Source organism: Rattus norvegicus, chromosome 13 (genome assembly GCF_036323735.1).
Source record: "Rattus norvegicus strain BN/NHsdMcwi chromosome 13, GRCr8, whole genome shotgun sequence".
In the NCBI taxonomy this organism is placed as follows: Eukaryota; Metazoa; Chordata; class Mammalia; order Rodentia; family Muridae; genus Rattus; species Rattus norvegicus.
Window position 1 is genome coordinate 3,558,509 of NC_086031.1, and position 21,398 is coordinate 3,579,906.

Genomic DNA, 21,398 nt, shown 5'->3' on the forward strand with positions numbered 1-21,398 from the left:
ACACCTTTGAAGATTTTTTTATTTTGATATTCATTTCCCTCCAAGTTCCTCCAAGATCCATGCCCCATTCTATACCAATTCAACTTCATTATTTTAAAGAAAAACAAGACACTAAATTAAACTTTGAATTAGTGCTGTCTCTATACATTTCAGTGTGTACTTTCACTGGAATTTGAAATAGCTCTCAGAGCCACACTCTTGTAAAAGCTTTCATTCTCTCTTCACAGAGCTAGCATTGTCACTAGCTCTTTCTCTATGGGTGAGATTTTTCTGAGCAACTTCCTTCTTCCTGCTACGAATCTGTACAACTTCAACTTGTGAATGCTGTCACAGCAACTACTCAACAGCATTAAGATAACCTTGTGCAGAAGTGATCCCAGTATTCAGATGTGGCAACAGGAGGATCACTAATCTACAGTAATCTGGGGCTGCATAACAATACAGAGTCTATCTTAAGCTTTTCCCTTGCTAAATTAATAGAACCAAACTTCTCAAATGGTCTAGGATAGAAGATCATTTTTTCTTTTATTTTTTATCCATCTGTCTCCATCTATTCTAGACTAATACTGTTACAAAATATGAGATTTATGAAATATTAGAAAAGTAGAATAATATAATCTCTAAGAATAGAAAATCTATAAAGACAAAGTTTAGTGTTTTTCTTCAATAGAAATAAATATCCTGGTATCTGCCTTAATGTGCTAAATGTCTCTTAACTTGGATGGGTTATGCAGATGCCATAGGCAGATTTTTGTCAATACAGCACATTTAAAGAGCATCAAACATGAGGGACTGATGCTGGACATCACAGGAATAGTCCATTGGGGTACTTCATGCAAAGCAAGTATTTAAAGAGAACAGCATTAAAATCTGGAGAAATGAATTCATAGTTAAGAAAATCTACTGCTTAATCATAAGGACTGGAATTCAGTTCCTAGCACTTACAACAGGCAGCTCAGAAATTCCTGGAACTCCAGTTACAAGGGATCAAGACATTTGTGTGGCCTCTGTGGGACACCTACATAAGTATATGAGTAAAGAATTATTCAGGTTCATATACAGAGTCACACACATACACACAACATAACATTAATAAAACAAAAAAAGTATTTTAAAAAACCAATACCCAGATAATATCTGACCTGAAACTATAATGGGTAAGCAGACACTAAAGCCACAGATAGAAAAATATTAGTACAAGAATTAGCAAGACACAGCACCAACAATGAAGGAGTCAGAGGCTGCCTGAACATTAATTTGATTCTTTCTCAGGCAAAGGGTCTTGGTATTCATAGCAGACAGGAAGGGGAAATGATGTACAGTACTTTAACAGTACAGAATTTTACCATTTTATAGATTTTAATTCCAGAGGTTATACTCATTTATTATTAATAATCCTTTGGCTCTCTTGATGGTCTAGAGATCACTAAACTGTTTAGAATTATCACCCCCTATGAACAGTACACCTCCTACTTTAAGAGAAAATGGACTCTGTAAAATGTGCACCTGATCTCCTCCTGTCCTTCTCCTTTGTGAAGTATACATGGCCTCGCTGCCCCAATTCTCACTGCCTTCTTTGGATGCATCTCTCCTTCTTAAATCTGTACTTCATGTTCTAATTTCTTATAGTTCTTCTTGCTTACTTCATTGTAGTGTGTGTGTGTGTGTGTGTGTGTGTGTTTGTGTGTGTGTGTGTGTGTGTGTGTTTGCGTGGTATATTCATTTGTAAAAAATTCTCTTACCTGTGAATGAATACATGGGAGTCAGAGGATAGCTTCGGAATGTCTTTCTCAATCACTTTTAAAATTTTAAAAATGATTTATTTATTAATTTACCGATTATGTCTATATATGGGCCTCAGTGAATGTATCCACACCATAGGTATGCAGGATCTACCTCATTTCTGGAGACAGAATCTCTAGATAAATCTGACCATTTCTGCTAGATTTGTTCTCTATTGAGTTCCTGGGAGTCACTTAACCGCATTCTATGACCTACTTCTATGACCTAGTGCTATGGTCATAACTGTTAACACCTTATCCAGGCTTCTACAAGAGCTGTACTCAGAACTTTTGGCAGTTTCTGTTCCTTCATGTTTCAGATCTCTGTATCTTCCTTTTCCCTGTTTAGTTCAGTGTCAATGATGTCTTTCTTCCCAGACTTCTAGTTAGTCTTCTAGACTGAAATAGATATCCCTGACCTGTGAGCTCATACCTTCCTCTATATAGCCTGACCACTGAATTCACTACATTGCTCTAAAATCACCTGTTAGCTCTCATGCCTCATTCATCTGCAGTCACCAAACGGAAGTTTGAGAACTTACTATAAGTGAAATATCTGGCAAGGCTGCATTGAGAGACTCTCAAGTATAGCCATGCATATTGAGAAGTGAAATATAAATTTTAATGTACGTATTTTAGTGAAGCAAAGGACAACCAAAATTTAACAGTCAAGCAAGAAACTTATTGAAAAAGACTCCCATGGTACAGGTTTTTGTATCTCCTTCAGTCAGGACTGTTGTCAGAAGTGGTCTAGCTTTCAGTGAGGGGATAAACTAATATCACATCAGGAAAAGACCAGACATTTCCATATGCTGTGTGCACAGAGATTGCTTACAAGTTGCTTTGGTTGTCCCTATTCTTAAAATTAGTATACACAGTATTGATAGAAAAATCCTGTGGAAGTATAAAATAACAAATAAAAGCTGCCAATCACAGAAGATTACTGATGCTTCACTCAAAGACAAAACTAAATTTCAAATGATTCAGATACACACACACACACACACACACACACACACACACACACACATATATATATGTATATATACATGCATGTGCATATTTTATGTCTATACAGGAAATAGTTGCAGAAAATAGACCATAAAATATCAAAGTCATTTGATTACACATGATTTCAAAATGCGGGGTCAGTAATGTCTAAATACTTAGGTTAAATATCCTAGGACTATCCCTTACTAGTTAAATTTTATATTTTCTCTAAAAATACTACTACCTTCAAGGGATGCTGTGCACAATAAACTAATGACCACAAACAGAAAGTCAATGCTTGATGTCATTGAATAAATATTTTATCATTCAAGTACAGTCATTGTATGAAGTATAAGTTTTACCTGTAATTTTGTTCAGTATGGAACAAGGGAGAAGGAAATCATCTACATTATTTACTTCTGAGCAAGATATATTTTGAAAATGATTAAGTCTAAAATTTCCTGCAATTGTCTTCATATATTCTTCTAGAGGAATCATACTTAGGTAATGTTCTGTTTGTACAAGTACAGTATCTATCAATTTATGGAATGAATATTTTAGTAAAGTACTTATTTTCACCAACTACACCACATTCTAAAGTAAACACCATGCCCAGGATTTTGAGGGGTGATCTAAGAAAATTTTTCTAATTCCTCAAGTAGTCTTGCCATCTTAGCAATATATTCTGAATTTTCATACTGTTGATTAACCCAGAGGAGACACCAAAATAGACCACAGACATTCCACTCAAAAGGAAGCTACATGAGCCAGTGAATACAAGTCTTACTAACAGTAGGAGGGATGGGTTGCAGAGAAGTTTACCCATCATTGGTAATGACCTACAATAGTTGGATCTTTGGACTTTTCTGCATCAGACAAGGAGGCTCTCCTGTCCTAGTTAGCATCTTCTACCCTAGAGTTCCAACTGTTTATATAACACTGGCAAAGACCCACATGAATCATACAGGTTTCAGAAACTTTCTGATGCCATTTGTTTTATTTTCTTCCTGGGACTGCTAAATTTTATTTACTTCTTGATTATTAAAGAGACTTTTTCCATGGTGCAATGTTCCAATTTGAGGAAATTCAGGTGCAAAACACATACCTTCAAGCTCAGAGCGAACACTACAGGTTGGGAAGAGTGACTTGGAGCTATCAATGTCTGGACGTGGCAGCTTTTTTTTAAGGTTTTAAAAAATATTTGTGTCACACAAATATATATGTATATATACATATATGTGTATACATATGTAATATATATAATGTATTCTGATTTAATTATCTCTTCTACTCTCTGATCCCTCCCTTTCCTTCCCTTCTTTTGCCTTCCTTTCCTTTCCTGTCTTTACTTTCCACCCTATCTTTCTTTTGTTCATCTTTTTGATAGCCAAATACTCCATTGTATAGATATACCACATTTTCTCTATCCATTCCTCTGCTGAAGGGCATCTGGGTTCTTTCCAGATTCTGGCTATTATAAATAAGGCTGTTGTATGTTGCAGCATCATTTGGGTATATGAACAGAAGTGGAATAGCTGGTTACTCAGGTAGTACAATGTCCAATTTTCTGAGGAGACTCCAGAATGATTTCGAGAATGGTTGTACCAGCTTGCAATCCCAACAACAATGGAGGAATGTTTCTCTTTCTCCACATCCTCTCGACCATCTGCTATCACCTGAGTTTTTGATCCTATTCAATTTGACTCGTATAAGGTAGCATCTCCTGGTTGTATTGATTTGCATTTCCCTGATGACTAAGGATATTGAACCATTCTTTAGGTGCCTCTTGGCCACTCGTTATTCCTTAGCTGAGAATTCTTTGTTTAGCTCTATACTCCATTTTAATAGGATTATTTGGTTCTCTAGAGACTAGCTTCTTGAGTTCTCTGTATATATTAGATATTAGCCCTCTATCAAATGTAGGATTAGTAAAGATCTTTTCCCAATCTGTTGGTTGCCATTTTGTCCTATTGACAGTGTTCTTGCTGTACAGCTTTGTAATTTTATAAGGTACCATTTGTCAATTCTTGATCTTAGAGTATAAGCCATTGGTGTTCTGTTCAGGAAATTTTCACTTGTGCCTATGTGTTTGAGGATTTTCTTCACTTTATTTTTTAGTAGTTTCAGTGTACCTGGTTTTATTTTGAGGTCATTGAACCACTTGAAATTGAGGTTTGTCCGAGGAGATAAGAATAGGACAATACAGATTCTTCTCCATGCTGACATCCAGTTGAACCAGCACCATTTGTTGCAAATGCTGTCTTTTTTCATTGTAACATTTTAGCACCTTTGGCAAATATCAAGTGACTATAGGTGTATGGGTTCATTTCTGGGTCTTAAATCCTATTCCATTGACCTAATTGCCTGTCTCTGTACCAATACCAGACAGTTTCTATCACAATTGCTAATGGAGAGAAACTTGAAGCAATTCCACTAAAATCAGGTACAAGAGAAGACTACCTATTCTTCTCCTATCTATTCTATATAGTACTGGAAGTCTTAGCCAGAACAATTAAACAACAAAAGCAAAGTCAAAGATATAAATGTCAAAAATATTAATATTTGCAGATGATATGATAGTATATTTAAGTGAGCCCAGAAAGTCCACCAGAGAACTTCTAGACCTGAAAAACAACTTTAGCAATGTGACTGTATATAAAATTAATTCAAACAGATAATAGCCTTCTGCTACTGAAAGGATAAAAAAGCTGAGAACGAAATTAGGAAAATGACACCCTTCATGATAGTCACAAATAATATAAAATCCCTTGTTGTGACTCAAACTAAGCAAATGAAAGATCTGGATGACAAAACTTCAAGTCTGAGAAGAAAGAATTCAAAGAAGATCTCAAAAAATGGAATCATCTCTTATGTTCATGCATTAGCAAGATTAATATAGTAAAATTAGCCATCTTGTTGAAAGCAATGTACAGATTCAAAGTAATCCCCATCAAAATTCTGCCCCAATTTTTCATATAGTTAGGAAGAGCAATTTTAAAATTTATTTCAAATAACAAAAAGCCCCGGATAGTGAAAATTATTCTCACCATCCTGGACCTCAAGCTGTATTAGAATGCAGCTTTCTTTATGTAGTCTGAAGAGTCATACCGGACGTACTGCACACCAAGTATGTCAGGGTGATTTTGAGCAGCCTTTTCTGTCTCCTTGAGCTTGTTAGCTAGCAAACACTGATGTTTCTTAAGTGTATCCAGTGTGGAATATAAGCAGAAACTGACAGTGGCTCCAGAGGCAAATAATTTGGAGAATTCCTGGGGTGTAGTTTGTTGACGGTTTTCCGGAGTTGTAGACAGTGCTGTTGTGATGGTTTCTGTACATTTACAGCAATTATTCCATAAATTTATGTTACCTGCCCCTTCATATTCAGCCTAAAGGAATCACGAGGAATGAGAGCCAGAAACGTCAGGAATAGCGCTATTATAGCAATTTTTCTTGAGTCCCAACGATATTTAAAACTTTCCAGGATCATAGAAATATTTATTGGCTTCTACTGATAAAATATAATAATAATCAGTATATGCCACCATTGATGATCTACAGTGTTTTTGTAAATATCCTTTACATGCATGGCAAAGAACCACACTCATATATACTTATTGGTGATTTTTTTCCTACTGATATACTGTTATACATCTTTGTATGTTTGAGTGCATGAGTACAGGCATCTGTGTGTAACCATGAAACAGTTGGAAGCCTGGGGACAACCTCAAATGTCATCCTTTGTCATGGATCCTGTTTGACAATGGGTATATTTATTGTTTCCTGAATTGCAAAACAGAAATTCTGATCCTCAATCTTCAAAAATTATTTAGTCCTAGAGTTTCATTTTACCTTAAGTGTACCTGGGATTTCCAACATGCACTTACTTGTCAGGCTTTGCAGGAGTTCTAAATGGAGATCTAAATCTGTTAACATTTCACCTCTCTGGATAAATCTGCAAATCTACCACTTTTTTTTCATAGCAAGTATTCTCTGTGCTATCCATTTGTATTTTTTTAACATCTTTTCATTCAAAATAAAAAGGGAAAAAAATTCAACCCTAAAGAAAAATAAAGCCATGACATTTGCAGGTAAGGGAGACAACAAATGCTTAGACTTTAGAGACACATGAAAGTATGCATACACTGATAACACAAGTTGAAATGAAACAGTATGGCAAAGTAGATTGATGGTAGAGGGAAAAGGGGGAAGCGCCAAAGCATGGGTGTGGGTAGGAAAATGGCCCTTAGTACATTTTACATGTGCATTTAAATCACCTAAGCAACAAAATATCTTCATTTATAATATGTGACATACTATAACTGATGCATAAATCCTTCTATAGATGACAGTTTTATATTCTACATATGTTACTATTTAAACTGTTTTTATTAATAAATATTTAAGTGACAACATTACAATGCACACAAATATATCACTTCTCACAGTACCTTAAAACATCTACTAGAACATTTCCTGGGGCAACATTCTATTTGTAACAGGAAATAAACCTCTTATTTGTCTCAGCTAACAGCACTTCCATTCACCTGCTAACATTTCTTCTCTCTGGGCAAATCTCCAAACCTATCTTAACCATTCCTGCAGTAAGTGACGTCATAACTAATCTGCATTCTCAGAGCCTTCTCTAAGTATTCTTCACTGTTTAAAAGTTACCTTTAGAAATTTGGAAGGAAGCTTTTGAAATGTGTTAACTTCTTTAAAATAAAAGATTTATTTACTTATTATATATAAGTACACGATAGCTGTCTTCAGACACACCAGAAGAGGACATCAGATCTCATAACAAATTGTTGCGAGCTACCATGTGGTTTCTGGGATTTGAACTCAGGACCTCTGAAAGAGAAGTCAGTGTCCTTAACCACTGAGCCCATGTGTTACTTCTTACTTGTATCCATGACACATAAACACCTGCCCACTCCTCTTCCTTTTACTGAGATGTAAGTCTGAAAGACTGACTTCTGTAAAATGTAAATGGACCATGCAACAGATAGAGCATTTCTTATCATACTATATGATTGCTCTGTTTTTTACTCACATTGGACTGGTTATTGAGGTATGACCTTTGTCTGAACACAATGGCCAAATATTTTCTCCTTCTTCTTCTTCTTCTTCTTCTTCTTCTTCTTCTTCTTCTTCTTCTTCTTCTTCTTCTTCTTCTTCTTCTTCTTCTTCTTCTTCTTCTTCTTCTTCTTCCTCCTTGTTCTTCTTCCTCCCCTCCTCCTCCTTCTCTTCCTCTTCCTCCTTTCCTTCTTGCAGTCAAAATACAGAAAAACTGTACCACAGAGTTACCTATTTGCCTGTTAATAGTCAATATCCATGTGACCTCAAACTCATACTAATCCCAGATGGTTACTAAGAGTTCTTCATTGAATAATGACATCATCATGAATGTTGCAATCATACTGTAAACAACATGGATTGATCTTTATCATTTAACATAACTATCTGCAGAAAGTATCATGCACCCAAGCATTCCTTTTTCCTTTGCCTTTGTATTCTCCTCTGACAGTTTTCCTTTGCATGACCACACTTTGTTTACCTTCCTTTGTTATAGAATAATTCATTTCCCTATAGTTTAGTACTACCAGATATTGTTGTCATAAAATTTGCATCAAGGTTTTTGCACGGCTACTTTAATTTTTCTTACTGTTAAGGAAATACCAAGGAATATAATGACCGAACCATATGATGATTACATAAATCCTTTAATGGAACCAGCCAAAGTGTACAACAGATGTCTGTGCAGGTTCCCACCTTCACTGTTTTGAAAGTGATCTGTTTTCCCCATGTCCCAGAAAGCATTTGATAGCATCACTGTTTTTCACTTCATGCATTCTGATTTCTGTGTCCTTATCTCTCCATGCATTTTAATTTACATTTCTCCATTAAATAATGAAGCTAAATATCTTTCAGATGGTGATTTGCCATCTGACAGTCGTTTGGGTGGAAATTCACTTTTTTTCTTTCCCCATGATAACAGACTGCTTACTTATCGTTGAGGTTTCAGAATTAATAGCTATATTGGATATAGCTCTTCCGTAGTAAGGTTTCAGCATTGTTCTTCAGGACCATACAACCTGTTTGTTGAACACTTTCTGATTTGGATGAAGTACAATTTAGCTTTAAGGATATTGTACAGTTTGTGAAGACTTAGGTGCCAAAGATTTTCTAGCGGCTGCTTATTAAATTTTAATGGTTTCAAAAGATTACTTTGTACGCTGAACTGCTGTTAAGTGTTTTTCTACAATCATTTAGTATGATTTCCCTTTCTGTTGCATTGACCTATGCATCTGCTGCCTCACCAACATCATCCAAGTTTTCTAAGAGGGCTACAAGGGTGTGCTGGGAAAGGTGAATAGATGTCACTCATACCTTCCCTTCTGATTTTAAACATTTTATTTTAAAAACTTGACTTATTCAGATTCTTTTTCTTTACATATACACATATGGGTGACCTTTGTGAAACAGAATGCCTGGCTTGGATTTTGATGAAAAATGTTCCTCACACATGCTTCTCTATGAATAATGAAGCCTCTTCTTAGCTGAGTTATGTGCTATAGACTTTCTTCACTCTATTTTTGCAGACAGTTTAGTTTTGTTTTTATAATCAATCACTAGCATCCATCTTAAGAAGTCCTGTGTGTATTTGGTCTATTTTTAGATATAACTGCTAATTATTACAATATTTACAAATGTTTGTAATTTGTCTTTCCATATATTTTCATTTTATATAAAACATTAAAAATTTTAGGTTTCTCCTAAATTCTTTCACTCACTTTTCAATCCGTAGAGTCTATTGAAGATTCTACCTTATTTTTTAGGCAATAATTTTGAAAAACTTTTGATTTCCTCCCATTTTATGTAGAAAATACTACTCTTACAAATAAATGTTAAAATAGTCACAATTCCTTTAAAAGTACTTTGTTTGATATTATTATGTATGCAGGATGTGTGTGTTCAAACATGTATGCCATGGTGCTCATGTAGACCTCTGAAGATAGCTTTGTGATGTCAATTCTCTCCTTTCACCTGCATGCTGTTTCTAGGGATCATAGTCAGGTCTTCAACTGTGCAAAGAATGAAGGAAAAATATTTTATCCACTAAGATATCTTACTGGCCATAGTCATCAAATTATAGGGATACTCTTCCCTTTAGATGTGAAGCACTTCTGATTTTAGTATTCTAAGTTTTTTTTCAGTGGTAGTGTGCACAAATTGAGAAAATGAATCTAGGGTTTTACATATGTTCGAAGAGATATCTAAGACTAAACTACATCACAAATACCAAAATTGTTCTTCACAAATAGCTATTGAGTTTTATTACATTTATATCAGATTTTCTTCCTTTATACTGTTAATGGGATGGCTTTTCTTAAGCAATTTTCAAGTAGTTAATATTTAATCAAAAATTTATCTGAAAAGTGGAAGGTTATCTCATTTCCAAATTATTTTGTACGCTGAAAGTTATATAAAAATCCCTTATCAATTTTTATAAAAATGTTTCTCCATCTTTCTTTCCCTCCTCTCTGTGAGTATGTGAGGGTCCATATGTGAGTGGATTTTTTGCTCCAAGTAATACAGGTGTTGAAATACAAGTCTCCTATTAAGCCTGCATCAATGTATAGTAGTCTTATTTCTTACTACTCTTACTACAATTGACTCAGATAAGGACCACTATGTCTTGTGAGTTTTTAGGACTCTTCTGATTAAGAGTGGGTACTGCCAATGAAATTCAAGTCCTGACTGTATACTTGGCCTTTGTTCTCATCATGCACTTACTTCCTTACAGTTTTTATGTGTAAGAATTGAAATCTGAATTCAGTCTGTGTATTTATAGAGAATGTTTTTTTGTGATATTTTACCAAATAAAGCAGCAGATTTTTGTAACTTTTCTGACTTATGGAATTTCTCTTTTCATATTCCTTTTCCTCTGGTAAACAGCCCTGTTCTTATGATGGTGGGGTATTTTTTGTTTGTTTGGAGTTTTGTTTGTATGTTTTGGTTGTTTCTCAGCTAATATTGGCTTTTAACGGTTCCAGTTCTTCATCTCTATGTTTGTTATATATGATAGAAAAAGGAAAAGCCTGGCCTTCCCTGCAATGAATTCTTCTTATGCTTATTTGATTTATACAGTCCAGAGTTTTCATTTGAATTTAATGAGAATAATGTAAATATTTTGTCTATTTCATCTCCTCTGAACCTATAATTTTCTTTTCGATGTAAGAAAAGAAACTCAATATTTTGTTGGGCTATCATACTCTGAACTCACTGAACATTCTCATTCCTTCTTAGTATATTTCATCTCAGAAAATTAAAGGATAGGGCTAAAGAAGTGACTCGGGGATTAAAAAAGACTGCAAGGTTGATCTTGCAGAGAGCTTGAGTATAATTTGTAGCATCCATATCAGGCAGCCCAAAGCACTCTTTATTCCAGCTTGAGAAAATTTCAACATCCTCTTATGCCTTGTGTAGGTTATCTGCCCCCCTACATGCTCATACATGTAGGCATGCAGACAATTACAAAATATTTTTTTCACTAATTAATTTATTCATCCACTTCATGTAACAATATTAAGCCCCCATCATACTTCCAGTCCTACCATGCACAGCTCCTCCCTCATTTGTTGCTTCCCTTCTCATGAGTACCCCCGGGTATCCTCCCAAGCTAAAATATCAAGTCACTACAAGATGAGGCACAATATCTCCAATTAAGGCAAGACAAGGGAGTCCAGTTATGGGAGACTTTCAAATCCATATTTCTTTGCCCTATAATATATTTCCCCTTCAAAAAAGGAAATAATTTAGTTGTTTTATGACTAGGTGAACATAACTTACACCAGCAGAGTTTATAAGTGATAAAATATTTTTGAAGGACCAGGAACACCTAAGAAGCCTAGGTTGACTTTCACCCCAGTCTTGCTAACTACTTTGTGCTTCATTATTCATTTTCAGTTTCCAGAGCTAACTATATGATAGTGGTCATCACCTCCCATTGAGGTGGCTTTTCTGTAAATTTACCTTTATCACCAAGGGATATTTACTTTAGTTTTTGTGTGTGAGTATTTGTGTGTGTGTGTGTGTTTGTGTGTTTGTGTGTGTCTCTGTGTGTGTCTGTGTGTGTGTGTGTGTGTGTGTGTGTTTGTGTGTTTGTCTGGGTATGTGTATATGAGTGCAGGTACCTAATGAAATAGATATAGCATGCCCAATCCTCAGGAGCTTAAGTTGCAGAGGCTTGTGACCTTCTCACCATTGGTATTGGAAATTGAAGTCAGTCTTCAGGAAGAGCAATGCTCATTCTTAACTTCTCAGTCCCCTCTTTAGTCTCTACTAAACTCTTTGACCTTCACTTTCCTGTGGCATGTTCCATCCCTTACGTACTTGTTTCAAGAAACAACGATGAAATGATGTGTGGATAAGGAAATGAAAATACAATCAACAAAATGATAGTGTATTCTTGTAAGGCATTGTTTCTCGATTGAATTAGTTCTTTATTGAAAACACTGAAAACAATGAAACAAAGCAAAACAAACAAAAAACTGGCCCTTACGTTGAAAAGGAATTGGAAGTAATTATAAAAATATCATTCGAATTATCAGTCTCAATCTGGTTTTTCTCCTAGACTTTATTCAGAAAGAAAGAGAAAAAGGAAGGTTAACCAGTTACTTGAAAATGCTGTTTGTTTTTCTATAATTAGTACATATATATATATATATATATATATATATATATATATATATATATGAGTATAGAAAACTTATGAGCCACTCCTTGAGAATAATTCCACAGAATTATATAGCTGAAATAGATGTTAATGATCTTTGTTTTGGCCCATTATCTCTAGTAAATTAAATATCTTCTGATGAATCCCTATAAGTTCATCAAATTTGAAAAGTAAATAACAAAACTGATATTTTACTTTATTTCTCTTGTTTTTCAAATATTATATATATATATATATTTCATTTTTACCACCTGATGAATTCATTCATTCATTATGCTTTATTCTTAATATAATTTTAAATAATTATTTTAGAATTTCATGTAATCTTTTTTTGATCATATTCACCTCCTTTCTTTTCCCAACTCCTCAAAGGCCCACCTGTCAATTCTCTATTTTCCAACTTCCTGTCCTTTTATTTTGATAAAATAACAAATACAATAGCTCATGGACTCCAATTTGTGTTGCTCATAGTCATGGTTGTGAGGCCATGTACTTGAGAATGGTCAGCCTACCAGGGGCAACACCCCTAAGGAAAACTGACTGTGAGAGTCATCAGTTGATAATAGTTACTCAGCAAAATTGGAAGCTAGTGAGCACCTAACATCTCTATGCTAGAACAACTACTGGCTGGATCTCATGAAGATCTGAATACTGAGGTGTGTCTCCATTGAAGAAAATAATTCCTTTGACTATCCAATGCCCTGAATTTCATCTGTAGTATGGCCAATAAATATATAATATGTATGCATACACAAAATGATAAAAACAATGCCAAAGTTTTACTTGATCTCTCACTGTGGTACATATTTTAATCAGAGTAGTTGGATAGAAAACAAAAGTGGACTAGAAAGTCAACATTGTGTTTAAAAATTGTTGCTGCTGGTGGCCTTGGGCCACACAGAGGCAAAATTCCTCTAGGACCAGACTCTTCCAGTTTTTAGCTGGAGTCCCAATCTTGCACTCCCTGCCTCCAGCTCACTGCTCCCAAACACCGTGGGGGAGAAAGCTCACCTCCGAGACAGGTGGGCACTCCTGAGACTGCAGAGCAGAAGAGACCACCAACACTGCCCACCCCTGCCCACATCCCCGGCCCAAAAGGAAACTGTATACAGCCTCTGGGTTCCCTTGGATAAGGGCACTGGAGCAGGAAATCCGCTGCATCAGAGACACCTCCAGAACCTGAAGGAACCGACCAGATAAACAGTTCTCTGCACCCAAATCCCGTGGGAGGGATAGCTAAATCTTCAGAGAGGCAGACACGCCTGGGAAACCAAAAGAGACTGCACTCGGCCCACATCTCTGACTCCAGAGGAAAACACCAAATGCCATCTGGAACCCTGGTGCACAGAATCTCCCGGAAAGGGCAACGCAGATAATCCTGGTTGCTGCCCCCGCACAGAGATCATAAGCAACAGCCCACAAGCAAACTTGAGCCTCAGGACCTCAGGTAAGACCAACTTTTTTGCTGCAAGTGACCTGCCTGGTGAACTCACGACACAGGCCCACAGGAACAGCTGAAGACCTGTAGATAGGAAAAACAACATGCCAGAAAGCAGAACACTCTGTCCCCATAACTGGCTGAAAGAAAACAGGAAAACATGTCTACAGCATTCCTGACACACAGGCTTATAAGACAGTCTAGCCACTGTAAGAAATAGCAGAACAAAGTAACACAAGAGATAATCTGATGGTGAGAGGCAAGCACAGGAACCCAAGCAACAGAAACCAAGACTACATGGCATTATCGGAGCCCAATTCTCCCACCAAAGCAAACACGGAATATCCAAACACAACAGAAAAGCAAGATTTAGATTCCAAATCATATTTGATCATGATGCTGGAGTTAAGAAAGACATGAAGAACTCCCTTAGAGAAACACAGGAAATCATAAATAAACAAGTAGAAGCCTAGAGAGACGAATCACAAAAATCCCTGAAAGAATTCCAGGAAAATACAATCAAACGATTGAAGGAATTAAAAATGGAAATAGAAGCAATCAAGAAAGAACAAATGGAAACAACCCTGGATGTAGAAAACCAACGGAAGACACAAGGAGCCATAGATACAAGCATCACCAACACAATACAAGAGATAGAAGAGAGAATCTCAGGAGCAGAAGATTCTATAGAAATCATCGACTCAACAGTCAAAGATAAGGAAAAGTGGAAAAAGCTACTGGTCCAAAACATACAGGAAATCCAGGACTCAATGTGAAGATCAAACCTAAGGATAATAGGTATAGAAGAGAGTGAAGACTGACAGCTCAAGAGACTAGTAAATATCTTCAAAAAATCATAGAAGAAAATTTCCCTAACCTAAAAAAAGAGATACCCATAGGCATACAAGAAGCATAGAGAACTCCAAATAGATTGGACCAGAAAAGAAACACCTCCTGACACATAATAGTCAAAACACCAAATGCACAAAATAAAGAAAGAATATTAAAAGTAGTAAGGGAAAAAGGTCAAGTAACATATAAAGGCAGACCTATCAGAATTACACCAGATTTTCCCCAGAGACTGTGAAAGCCAGAAGATCCTGGACAGATGTCATACAGACCCTAAGAGAACACAAATGACAGCCCAGGTTACTGTATCCTGCAAAACTCTCAATTAACATAAATGGAGAAACAAAAATATTCCATGACAAAACCAAATTTACACAATATCTTTCTCCAAATTCAGCACTTCAAAGGATAATAAATGGTAAAGCCCAACATAAGGAGGCAAGCTACAACCTAGAAAAAGCAAGAACTAATCGTCTTGGTAACAAAACAGAGAGAAGAAAAGCACACAAACATAACCTCACATCCAAATGTGAATATAACATGAACCAATAATCACTATTCCTTAATATCTCTCAACATCAATGGTCTCAACTCCCCCATAAAAAGACATAGATTAACAAACTGGATATGCAATGAACACCCTGCATTCTGCTGCCTACAGGAAACACACCTCAGAGACAAAGACCGACACTACCTCAAAGTGAAAGGCTGGAAATCAACTTTCCAAGTAAATGGTCGGAAGAAGCAAGCTGGAGTAGCCATTCTAATATCAAATAAAATCAATTTTCTACTAAAAGTCATCAAAAAAGATAAGGAAGGACACTTCATATTCATCAAAGGAAAAATAGAACAAGATGAACTCCATCCTAAATTTCTATGCCCCCAATTCAAGGGCACCTACATACGTAAAAAAAACCTTACTAAAGGTCAAAACACACATTGAACCTCACGCAATAATACTAGGAGATTTCAACACCCCACTCTCATCAATGGACAAATCATGGAAACAGAAATTAAACAAAGACGTAGACAGACTAAGAGAAGTCATGAACCAAATGAACTTAACAGATATTTATAGAACTATCTATCCTAAAAGAAATGGACATTCTCCTCAGCTCCTCATGGAACTTTCTCCAAAATTGACCATATAATTGGTCAAAAAATGGGCCTCAACAGCTACAGAAAGATAGAAATAATCCCATGCGTGCTATCAGACAACCACGTCCTAAGGCTGGTCTTCAATAAGAATAAGGGAAGAATGCCCACAAATACGTGGAAGTTGAATAATGCTCTATTCAACGATAACCTGGCCAAGGAAGAAATAAAGAAAGAAATTAAAGACTTCTTAGAATTTAATGAAAATGAAGGTACAACATACCCAAACTTATGGGACACAATTAAAACTGTGCTAAGAGGAAAGCTCATACCTCTGAGTGTCTGGAGAAAGAAACAGGAGAGAGCATATGTCAGCAGCTTGATAGCACACCTAAAAGCTCTAGAACAAAAAGAAGCAAATACACCCAGGAGAAGTAGAAGACAGGAAATAATCAAACTCAGAGCTGAAATCAGCCAAGTAGAAACAAAAAGGACCATAGAAAGAATCAACAGTACCAAAAGTTGGTTCTTAGAGAAAATCAACAAGATAGATAAACCCTTAGCCAGACTAACGAGAGGACACAGACAGTGTGTCCAAATTAACAAAATCAGAAATGAAAAGGGAGACATAATTACAGATTCAGAGGAAATTCAAAAAATCATCAGATCTTACTATAAAAGCCTATATTCAACAAAACTTGAAAATCTGCAGGAAATGGACAATTTCCTATACAGGTACCAGGTACCGAAGTCAAATCAGGAACAGATAAACCAGTTAAACAACCCCATAACTCCTAAGGAAATAGAAGCAGTTATTAAAGGTCTCCCAACCAAAAAGAGCCCAGGTCCAGATGGGTTCAGTGCAGAATTCTATCAGACCTTCATAGAAGACCTCATACCAATACTATTCAAACTATTCCAAAAAAATTGAAACAGATCTAGCACTATTTAATTCATTCTATGAAGCCACAATTACTCTTATACCTAAACCACACAAAGACCCAACAAAGAAAGAGATCTTCAGACCAATTTCTGTTATGAATATCGATGCAAAAATATTCAATAAAATTCTGGCAAACCAAATCCAAGAGCACATCAAAACAATCATCCACCATGATCAAGTAGGCTTCATCCCAGGCATGCAGGGATGGTTTAATATACGGAAAACCATCAACGTGATACATTATATAAACAAACTGAAAGAACAAAACCACTTGATCCTTTCATTAGATACTGGGAAAGCATTTGACAAAATTCAACACCCCTACATGATAAAAGTCCTGGAAAGAAAAGGAATTCAAGGCCCATACTTAAACATAGTAAAAGCCATATACAGCAAACCAGTTGCTACCATTAAACTAAATGGAGAGAAACTTGAAGCAATCCACTAAAATCAGGGACTAGACAAGGCTGCCCACTCTCTCCCTACTTATTCAATATAGTTCTTGAAGTTCTAGCCAGAGCAATCAGACAACAAAAGGAAGTCAAGGATATACAGATTGGTAAAGAAGAGGTCAAAATATCACTATTTGCAGATGATATGATAGTGTATTAAAGTGATCCCAAAAGTTCCACCAGAGAACTACTAAAGCTCATAAACAACTTCAGCAAAGTGGCTGGGTATAAAATTAACTCAAATAAATCAGTAGCCTTCCTCTACACTAAAGAAATACAAGCCGAGAAAGAAATTAGGAAAACAACACCCTTCATAATAGACCCAAACAATATAAAGTACCTTGGTGTGACTTTAACCAAGCAAGTAAAAGATCTGTACAATAGGAACTTCAAGACTCTGAAGAAAGAAATTGAAGAAGACCTCAGAAGATGGAAAGATCTCCCATGCTCATGATTGGCAGGATTAATATAGTAAAAATGGCCATTTAATGAAAAGCGATCTACAGATTCAATGTAATCCCCATCAAAATACCAATCCAATTCTTCAAAGAGTTAGACCGAACAATTTGCAAATTCATCTGGAATAATAAAAAACCCAGGATAGCTAAAACTATTCTCAACAGTGAAAGGACTTCAGGGGGAATCACTATCCTTGAACTCAAGCAATATTACAGAGCAATAGTGATTAAAACCTCCACGGTATTTGTACAGAGACAGACAGATGGACGAATGGAACAGAATTGAAGACCCAGAAATGAACCCACAACCTATGAGCACTTGATTTTTGACAAAGGAGCCATAACCATTCAATGGAAAAAAGACAGCATTTTCAGCAAATGGTGCTGGTTCAACTGGAGGTCAGCATGTAGAAGAATGCAGATCGATCCATGCTTATCACCCTGTACAAAGCTTAAGTTCAAGTGGATCAAGGACCTCCACATCAAACCAGATACACTTAAACTAATAGAAGAAAAACTAGGGCAGCGTCTCGAACACATTGGCACTGGAAAAAATGTCCTGAACAAAACACCAATGGCTTATGCTCTAAGATCAAGAATCGACAAATGGGATCTCATAAAACTGCAAAGCTTCTGTAAGGCAAAGGACACTGTGGTGAGGACAAAACGGTAACCAACAGATTGGGAAAAGATCTTTACCAATCCTACAACAGATAGAGGCCTTATATCCAAAATATACAAAGAACTCAAGAAGTTAGACTGCAGGGAGACAAATAACCGTATTAAAAAATGGGGTTCAGAACTAACAAAGAATTCACAGCTGAGGAATGCCAAATGGCTGAGAAACACCTAAAGAAATGTTCAACATCTTTAGTCATAAGGGAAATGCAAATCAAAACAACCCTGAGATTTCATCTCACACCAGTGAGAATGGCTAAGATCAAAAACTCAGGTGACAACAAATGCTGGCGAGGATGTGGAGAAAGAGGAACACTCCTCCATTGTTGGTGGGATTGCAGACTGGTAAAACCATTCTGGAAATCAGTCTGGAGGTTCCTCAGAAAATTGGACATTGAAATACCTAACGTCCAGCTATACCTCTCTTGGGCATATACCCGCAAGATGCCCCAATGTATAAAAAAGACACGTGCTCCACTATGTTCATAGCAGCCTTATTTATAATAGCCAGAAGCTGCAAAGAACCCAGATGCCCTTCAAAAGAGGAATGGATGCAGAAAATGTGGCACATCTACACAATGGAATATTAGTCAGCTATCAAAAACAATGACTTTATGAAATACATAGACAAATGGTTGGAACTGGAAAATATCATCCTGAGTGAGGTAAACCAATCACAGAAAAGCACACATGGTATGCACTCATTGATAAGTGGCTATTAGCCCAAATGCTTGAATTACCCTAGATGCATAGAACACATGAATCTCAAGACAGTTGATCAAAATGTGAATGCTTCACTCCTTCTTTAAAAGGGGGAACAAGAATACCCTTGGCAGGGAATAGAGAGGCAAAGATTAAAACAGAGATAGAAGGAACACCCATTCAGAGCCTGCCCCACATGTGGCCCATACATATATAGCCACCCAATTAGACAAGATGGATTAAGCAAAGAAGTGCAGACCGACAGGAGCCGGATGTAGATCGCTCCTGAGAGACACAGCCAGAATACAGCAAATCCAGAGGCGAATCCCAGCAGCAAACCACTGAACTCAGAACAGGACCCCCATTGAAGGAATCAGAGAAAGAACTGGAAGAGCTTGAAGGGGCTCAAGACCCCTTATGAACAACAATGCCAAGCAACTAGAGCTTCCAGGGACTAAGCCACTACCTAAAGTCTATACATGGACTGACCCTGGACTCTGACCTCATAGGTAGCAATGAATGTCCTACTAAGAGCACCAGTGGAAGAGGAAGCCCTTGGTCCTGCTAAGTCTGAACCCCCAGTGAACGTGATTGTTGGGGGGAGGGCGGCAATTGGAGGCGTTTGGGGAGGGGAACACCCATACAGAAGTGGAGGGGGAGGAATTAGGGTGATGTTTGCCCGGAAACCTGGAAAGGGAACAACATTCGAAATGTAAATAAGAAATACTCAAGTTAATAAAAAAAATAAAATTAACAAAATTGTTGCTGCATAAGCATGAAAATAGGAGTATTGGAATCCTAGAACCTACCTATGAAACTGTGCATGTCTTATGTATCTATTTCTGACTGCTCTGCAGGATTCTATGCCCTCTCATACCTATCTGCATGTAGACAGGTGTGTAGATAGTCCCTGCCTCTATCGATGTGCATACATTCACAGACACATAATTCTATAAATAAATTTTAAAAACAAATATTGTCTTAAAAAAGAAAATAAGGCAAGGAAATATTCATTGATTTTAGACTGTACAGTGGCCAAGATCTTTCTGTAATCTTTTTAGAGAAATTTTTGAAAATTGATAATATTCATTCATTTTCTCACTCAGGTAAAAGCTGAAATTCTGCAAGATTGAACAACTTGTGTAATGTTCCATGATACTGGAGGACGGGAACTAGAATCATGCAGAGTTTGAGGCAAACAACTCAATATTCTATCAAATACATTAATCTTGTTGATCTCAACAGCCAGCATGAGTTTAACAAATACATGTCTCATGATTTGAAAGGAAATAGAATGATAGGAAAGCAGAACCTCCTGATGGTGAAAGGTCTTGAATTTGCAGTGTTCTGATGCATTAAGAACAGAAAGTTAATGCTTGATAGTAAACAGATCTCCCAAACCTAAAAGAGCAGGTGAGTGGGTTCAATTGGAACCAAACAGAGCCTCTCTGGTAGGGTCAAGTTGTAAACAGAACAGTGAGTTAGAAGAAGGTGGCATGGTGGAGCAGAGAAATGGGCTCAGTGAAGACCAACCTTGAACCAGAACAGCTTTCCAGATCAGAACTAAAAGTGGGTTAAATAGGGCAGTGTTGTTTGATGGATTACTTCCCAGATGTGGGTAATGAATGTGGGTCAAAGAGGAGGAGCTTATGTGGCTATTATAAATAATGACTAGGATGTGGAATGCAATGTTCTGAAGAAGTTGTCCATTTCTTTGATTCTGTAAATTATATTTTATGGAAAAATACTGTTTCAACATCAGTAAAATGTGAATGCTGTCATACTTTATAATGTTGCCTTGAAAATTGCAACATTTCATTATTTCATGCAGAATAATCATCATATGTACACTATTTATTCTGTGTAAAGTACTCCTTTGATTTAATATAGCTATCAGGGCATCTAATTTTATTATCAATCATGGCCCAGAGATAGCAAACCATTGGACATTAATAATGGAAAGGATATGACTCTTAACAGATCCAACATTTATGAGTTTATAGTCTTAATTAATGGCTGAGCCTTTCAAAAGAAGGAGACAACAGAAGCATGAACTAAACTTGGTGGATAATAAGGGTCCCCACTTTTGTTGGCAGACATTTGTTCTGGTCCCTTAAATAAAAGGTTAGTTTATTCAATAAACTCAGACACTCTGCTTTGTGCCCCGTGAATCCCATGTGAACAAAACTCCGCTCTACATGGCACTGTCAATAACCTTTGCTAAATCAGCTTGCAGAACTGAAAACCCTAAGGTCGTCAGAGCCATGCTACCT

The 21,398-nt window shown here is 36.6% G+C and overlaps 1 protein-coding gene across 3 annotated transcripts in view; it reads left to right on the forward strand.

Moving 5' to 3' along the window:
• The window catches only part of Cntnap5c (contactin associated protein-like 5C), a 1,032,620-nt gene that overhangs the window by 37,244 nt on the left and 973,978 nt on the right, over positions 1-21,398 (forward strand).